Genomic DNA, 6,209 nt, shown 5'->3' with positions numbered 1-6,209 from the left:
TATTCGTGCCATAATAACAATAATATTAATTTAATAAACGAGAAATGCATTCCTATTGGTTGTCCACTTTGTTTATTATTGCTTTGTTGTTTGTCAAACAGCTGTTTACAAAGCGATGCGGGCAAAACGGTGATGCCACACTGCGTAAACGCGCGTCGATAAGGCAGTGTACGCAGCTTCTACAAATAGATTGCTTAATTATAACGAAATAAGTGAGTAATTCTATGAATAAAAACTAATTTGCGTAACAAAATACTCAAATTGTTTTTATTTTTCACAAAATTTTAAGAATTACACCTAATTTTTGTACGAATTCAATCAAGTAAGTGATGCATACGTAATAAACAAACAAGCTGGCAGCACGATTTTTATCGGCCACTTGTAGTGCCAGCAACATGTGGCTGGCAACTTTGTTGCGACAGCCGCCTGCTGCACGATTATGGGCGCCTGGTGGAAAGCGACAAATCTGACAAACGGTACGCAATTTTTATTTTCCCTGCAGCGCACGGAATGGCGCTTGCTGGTGTGTGTGAAAGCGACTGAATGCGTGTGATACGCGCAAATTTTGAACTTTTATGGATTTTTAGAAAGTTTTAATGGAATTTTGAGAAATTTTTCATGAATTTTGAGAAAATTTTATAGAAAATATTTTCGATTAAGCAAATTCTTAGAAAATTTGTGAGTGCAGAAATTATTTTTTGGAAAATTGTTTAAAGTACTTTTAAATATGCTTTTTAGCTTTTGAAATACTTACTTTTATCACATTTACCGGAAGTTTTTACATATGCTGATATCCTATGGGGTAGGGTATTGGGTATTAGTTATGGTTAGGCGACTATTTTACAGTAAATATTTATTAAATTTTGTTTAGATGGTATTTATTCATACTTTTTTTAGTTAGTTTTTATTTTTATTTATTTTTATAATTTTGCAGTAATCAGCTGCTAATTTTTGAAATTTAAAATTTTTGTATTTTTTGGTCTTTACCTGCATTTCTGTAATGTTAAAAAAAAATGTATAATAAAAATATTAATTGCCTTTTTTCTACACTTTAAAAATTAACTGAAATTCATATCTCTAGACAACCTCCTTAAAGCCAGCTATTTATTTAATATTTATAAAAATTATTTAATTTAATATTTTTTTCAATAAAATATTGACAACTAGAAAAAATATCCAAAAAATTTAAAATTCTTTTGTTAACGTAATAGAAATAAATATGTATATAAATAATATGACACGTAAGTGTATGTATGAATGTTAGAGCGGGTCGATTTATAGGGAGTCAAAAAAACGAAAAAATCACATGCCCGAAATGTTCTGTGGAGCATTGAAAATAAAAATTATTATAAATTTTTTCGTAAAAAAATATTTAAAAATTATAACTAATAAATATTATTAAATTAAATTAAATTAAAGAAATTAATTAAATTAAATTAGAGAAAATTAAAAAAAAAATCTGTTGTACAAAAAATTATAAAGAAAAAAAAAACAAATTTAAAACTAATTAATATTATAATTAAACAAAATTAAAAAAAAATATAAAGAAAATTTAAAATAAAAATTGTATAACTAATTAGAAATGTGCTGTGAATCATTGAACAAATTTGTCTAAGCGCCTATGGATCTAAAACCGCTTTCGAGCCAGCGATTTTTAAGATGAAGTTGTCTGGGGATTACACAAATTTGTGCGTCAGTTTTTGAGCTATCCGAATGAAATTCATTAAGTAGTTGCATTTTCACATTCTATTGAACATTTGTCGGCAGCGGCCAGATCGGACAACTAAATCACATATCTCACATACAACCGATTATTCAGTTTTTTAACTTAACCTTAAAAATTGCTGGCTCGAAAACAGTTTTAGATTCATAGTTGCTTAGGCAAAGTTGTTAAGAATGATCCGTAGAACATTTCCGCATAGGCAATTTTATAGAAAAATTTTTGTTTGTTTTAAATTTAAAAATAAATTTTTTTTTTAACTTTTCGTTAAAAGGCTTCTCAGAAACTTTTTTTGGTCTAAAAATATTTAATAGTAGAACATTTCCCGCATACGTGATTATATGAAAAAAAAATATAGAAAAAAAATCGTCCCGCTCTAATGTATGTATGTACAAATTATTTTATTTTTTTTTTTTACTTTTCAATATTTTTCCAAACAAGCAATTAAAAAAAACCGATAGATCCGCTCTAATGTACATACATACATATATGTATGTATGTGTGTATACAAATTATTTACATATTTTTTTAGTTTTTGACATTCTACCGAAATAAGCAAATTTTTTACAATTTCTTTTTACTTTTCAACATTTCCAAACAGGCAATTTTCACATTTTTTTAATTTGAATTTGTTTAAAATTTTTGTTTTACAATTTTCTTTTTTTTTTGGTAATATTGTTTTAAATTTCATTTTAAATTTTTTCAAACTTTTCGTTAAAATGATTTTCTATAACTTTATTTAATTTCCCCCATATGCGATTTTATATAAAAAAAATCGTCCCGCTCTAATGTATGTATGTATGTATGTATGTATGTATGTACAAATTATTTTTTTATTTATTTTTGCTTTTCAATATTTTTCCAAACAAGCAATAAAAAAACCGGTTATTATAGAAAAAATCGACCCGCTCTAATGTATGTATGTATGTGTGTGTATATACAAATTATTTACATATTTTTTTAGTTTTTGCAATTCAACCGAGGTAAGCAATTTTTGCACAATTTTTTTAATTTTCAATATTTTTTCAAACAAGTAATTCTGAATTTTTTTAATTTGAATTTGTTTCAAAATTTTCGTTTTACCAATTTTTTAATTTTTGTTTTTACAAAATTTTTTTTTCAAACTTTTTTAAAAGGATTCTCAGAAACTCTTTTTGCCTAAATATATTAAATAATAGAACATTTATGTACAAATTATTTACATATTTTTTAGTTTTTGCAATTCCACCGAAATAAGCAAATTTTGCACAATTCTTTTTTACTTTTCAATATTTTTCCGAACAAAACGCGTTTATATAGAAAAAAATCATAAAAAAATTGTTTAATTTATGTTATATTTTTTTTAATTAAAATATTTTTTAATTTGTATAATTTTCAAAATTTTTGTTTTACCATTTTATTTTTTTAATTTTGTTTTGAAACTTTTTTACATATTTTTTTTTAATTTTCGCGAAAAGAATTTTCAAAAACTTTTTTTTAGTCAAAATACGTTTAATTTTTTATCAAATTATTAAAGCTTAATAAATTTTTTTTAAAATTATATCATCATACCAATTGGAAAATGAAAATTTTATTTTTTTTTTCTTTTTTGTTTTGCAAAAATAATTTAATTCAGTCTCTTAAAGAGAAAGTCGCTTGTTTGCGCAAACGTTTATAAGCATTTATGTACATGTGTATGTGTATGTGCATACGTATGTATGTATATTATGTAAAAACCATTTTAAAATTAACTAATTAGATTAAGTTAAGCACAAAGCCATGAAATCAACGCCACACGCCTTATAAAGTCATGCAGCGCAGAGCAGAAAATAAAAGCAAAAGCAAACAGATGGAGAAGCAAAAAACTGAAAAGCAAAAATTGCAAACTTTGAAACTTGCAATTGCCCTTTTCTGTACAAAAACACTTGTCAATGAGAGTGAAATCTGGATGAGGCTGGCGCAAGGCGAGGCAGCCGCCGATAAAAGCGACTGCGGCTATTGGATGCTATTATACATGTGTGCATGTGTGTGTGTGTGCAGCGCTAACCTGTCTTGCATTGTGGGCGCCCAAGTGTACATATTTACAGCTATATTTATATATGACATAGCTACATACACACAACAGTATGCATGTAGTCATCATATAACTCACATAGCTGTATGTGTGTGTGTTTGTGCGCCAGCTCCACATCTCCACCCACACAAAAGAAGAAATTGGTTGAAAAATTTGTGTTACCATTTCGGGCGAATGTCGCCGACAACATTTGCATACACAAATTTCAAATTAATAATGCGTAATAAAGGCAACAACAAGCACAAACACTCACACACACACATAGTCAGTCGCATATTGTTATTTGCTTAGCGCTACGGGAAGCGTGTTAGTGCGATTTCATCCGGTGCATAACTATCTTCATACGGCCGTACGGGATAAGCATGATAAGAAGAAGCGCATGCGCAAGTCAGCATTCGTATGTCGAGCATGCTAAGTGAGCTTACATTGGCGGCGAGTGCGCACGACAATAATTCATAATCGATAAAAATAATGTCATCAAATTGCTAAGTTCTGAATAAGCCAGAGTTAGCGAGTTAGACAATTAGCAATGGAGCTGGCGACGCGACCGCGTGCAATTAGACTACAGTTTACTTATTCATTTTCGAACAGTAATGGCACAAATATGTAAAATCGACTTAAATATATGCATGTATGTGTGTGTAAGTTAACAAAGCAAGGCTTAAATGAAAAGATTGAATAATGTTATAAAATTTGCAGGCAAATTTACATAAGGAAATTAACACTAGAATAATAATAGACACATTTGAGCAATTAACAAAGAATTGAAAAATATGAAAAAGTAATATTTTACAAAAACAATAATTAAAAGCTATTGTGCAGTAATTTTTCACAGCACAAATTGTTATAATAATATATAATATATAAATAAATTGGCTTTAATTTATGGTTATAACGAAATAACAAGAATTTAAATAAATTATAAGACACATATGAATTATATAAATATTTCTTTCTAGAAGAGAGTAAGCAAGTTTTTAGAAGTTTTAGCTTTTTCCTGCAAATCTTTCACTATTTCAGCAGATATCCTAATAAAATAATTAAAAAAAAAAATCAATAAAAAAATCATTATTAAAATAAATACTAAATAAATAAATAAAAAGTATTGAAAAAAAAATTATAAAGGAAATTAAAAATAAATGTAACTAACTAATATTACAATTAAAGAAAATTAAACCGAAATATTAAAAAAATTTATAGCGCATTTGTATTATAATAAAAAATATAAAAAATGAATGATCAAAAAACCATAATTTGAAGTGAAAAATAAATAAGAATTGAAAATAAAAATAATTATAGATTTTCAAATTTTCTCGCAAAAAAATATTAAGAAATTAAAAAATAAATTATAACTAATTAATTTTATAATTAAAGAAAATTAAAAATATTTTCTCTCCAAAAAACGTGTAACTAATTAACATTATAATTAAAGAAAAAAATATTGTAAAGATAATTAAAACCAAAATTTTCTCGCAAAAAAATATTTAGAAATTAAAAAAGAAATTGTAACTAATTAATTTTATAATTAAAGAAAATTAAAAATATTTTCTCTCCAAAAAACGTGTAACTAATTAACATTATAATTAAAGAAAAAAATATTGTAAAGATAATTAAAACCAAAATTTTAAAACAATTATAATTTTTATAATTAAAAAAATAAAAATATTTTCTCTAAAAATGAAAAAATTAACATTATAAAAAGAAAAAAATATTGTAAAATAATTATAACCAAAATTTTCTCGCAAAAAAATATTTAAAATTAAAAAAAATTTAAACTAATTAATTTTAAATAAAAGAAAATTAAAAAAAAAAAATTATAATTAAATTATAATAAAAAATTTTATAAAAAAAAACAAAATTTTATAAAATTAGTATTCTAAAAATAATAAAAAAAATAAATAAATAAAAAAAAAAAATAAAAAATAAATAAAAAAATAAATAAAAAAATTGAAAAAAAATTTTATAAAAAAAAATGAAATAAAAATAAAAAAAAAACAAAAATTATTATTTAAAATAATAAAATAATAAAAATTTAAAAAAATAATATAAAGAAAATTTAATAATATTGTATAACTAAATAGTATGACAATAATAAAAATATCAAAGAATCATAATTTAAACTAAAGTATAAAGAAAAAGAATCGAAAATAAAAATTATAAATTTTCTCTCGTAAAAAATTTTATAAAAAATTAAAAAATATATAACTAATTAATATTATAAATAAAGAAAAAATATTATAAAGAAAATTGAACCAAAAACTTTATAACTAATCAGTATTTTAAAAATAGCAAATCAAACAAAAGTCAAAAATTAAAAAAGAAAACATAAAATAAATAAATAAAAGCATTGAAAAAAATATTAGAAACCAAATAAAAAAAATGGTATTAATATTTTTATAATAAAAAATGAAATAAAAATCAATAAACAAAACAATA

Source organism: Bactrocera neohumeralis, chromosome 4 (assembly GCF_024586455.1).
Source record: "Bactrocera neohumeralis isolate Rockhampton chromosome 4, APGP_CSIRO_Bneo_wtdbg2-racon-allhic-juicebox.fasta_v2, whole genome shotgun sequence".
Lineage (NCBI taxonomy): Eukaryota > Metazoa > Arthropoda > Insecta > Diptera > Tephritidae > Bactrocera > Bactrocera neohumeralis.
Note: the sequence above shows the minus strand (reverse complement) of the source record.